Here is a 2,094-nt window from a genome sequence, read left to right as displayed (position 1 = left end):
AATTTGCATAGCGCACACCCCCGTGCGACAGCAAGATCTATTCACTTCCGAGCGACAGCAAGCTCTATGCACTTTACACTACAGTATTACCCCAGCAGACCGTGTAGAACACACAGAAACATTCTCAGCTTTCGGGACGCATATAGTGCAAGCAGAAGCGCTCAAACACTAACAAACTGGCGACAAGAGCTGTCACTGTCTGTAGCTGGGTACCCATTCTTACCTGAGTGAAGTTTTAGCTTTGTTTTTGTAGATGTTTTACAGCGCTTGCAACTGCATAAGGTCATATGAGCGCCAAGGGGTGGATGTCAACAGAGAAGTCCTTACAGGGAATCAGACTTACTCTGCTCACCTTTCTAGCTTCAACAGCACAAAGTCTGCTTCGACCATCAAGGTACCCCGAAAATAGCGGGTCACAAGAGTGTGACAAACATACAAAAGAAGTAGAGGAAAATGACGAAAGTAAGGATTAGGAAAGAAAGAGCAGCAGTTCCTTGTTGTAGTTCAGGCACAGTTATGAGCATGACATTGTTGGATCAGCCCATTTACAATTCTACTGTGCATTAGAATGAGAAATGTCCCCCCTTTGGGAATGACCTAAGGACACTTCAGTCAGTGGCACCGTCCCGGGGTAAGGTTTCCTGAGTGGAGTGTGGAAAATTCGCCACATTATACAAAATACACGCAATATGTAATTATATATATACATGTATATACATATATACATATTAGGGTGATCAAAAAAAACCTTTACAACTTGTTTTGTAAATGTCTTCCTCCATACAGAAGTTTTGCGTTTCAGATTTGAACATAACGTTTAGAAGCCAAAACGAATTTGTCTGATATGTATTTTAGATAAGTCATTTGAATGGTTTTGCTCAATATAGCGCATTAAAAAACCAACCCTTTTTCAACCTTGTCGCCATTTTCATAGCATGATGCACCAGTTCGCATTAGGTCTACCACTAAAAGTTGCAACAATCGCGCCATATTGCAAGCTACAGCAGTCTAACAAGTTAACAGAAGTCTGCAGATAGTATTGCAAATTTCGTTTGCATGCTGAGATCATGGTTACGTTTAGTAAAGAGCAGAGAGCTTTTTGTATTGAACATTTCCTCTCCACAAACTAACCATTCCTGACATTCCGTAAGTTCTGCGCCCTCAAGACCTTTGGCGTCTTGAGTAGAGAAGTTCCGTCAGTTTGGATCTATAGCGAATCAGAAAAAAAAAATTCTTTTAAAAGTGACCACTTCAGGTCGAACACACACCATGGGCAGCCTTTTAAACGTCACCAGAGTGCAGATTTCAGTAGTCGTCTGTCATAAGAGGATCTGCAGCTAGGACTTTCCTACACATCAACAGTCTGCATTCTCAGGGCAGATCTTAACCTACGACTATACCATGTTCACATTCGCTAGGCCGAGATGACATGGATCACAGCATGGCAATGTGTTCATGATTCCTCGATTGTCTTGAAAAGAGGGATCATTTCCTCGATGACATTTGGTATAATGCAAAGCCCATTTTCACCCTGCGGGATATGTTGATTTAAAAAATGCTGTCTATTGGGCACCCTACTCCCTATTGTCTCTAGAAGCCACTTCATACTAAATATGTACAGTGTATGTGGCTTTAAACACTCATGGTTTAGGGTGTCCGTGTGTTTGGACGCCATTGAACATTTCGAACGACGCGTTAAAAATGTGTCGAGTCCAAAGGAGGGAATGTGGAGCACTGTTTCTAGAAATTTCAGAATGAAATCATTAGGTTTTTTAAACTCTGTGAAAGAAACCAATTATTGTTTAAATGCCACAGGGATGAAAAATTAAATGCCAAAGAGAAAATAAAGAAAAAGTATACTAATCTTTTCACGACTTCCTTTACAAGATTTTTTGAAAATTGGTGAACTTTGCGTTTTTGGGTGCTTTTTTTTCTTTAAGCCGTTTCCGTTTTCAAAACATGTTTCTTCTTTGTGGATTTTATATCAAACAAATTCCTTTTGAATGAATTATGTCTATCCTAAATTACAGCTTTCTAGAACAATTTTTGGGGAAGATATTCAGAAAAAAGTTGTAAAGTTGTGTGTGTGTGTGG

The sequence above is a fragment of the Aplysia californica genome, unplaced genomic scaffold, assembly GCF_000002075.1.
Source record: "Aplysia californica isolate F4 #8 unplaced genomic scaffold, AplCal3.0 scaffold00463, whole genome shotgun sequence".
Lineage (NCBI taxonomy): Eukaryota > Metazoa > Mollusca > Gastropoda > Aplysiida > Aplysiidae > Aplysia > Aplysia californica.
Note: the sequence above shows the minus strand (reverse complement) of the source record.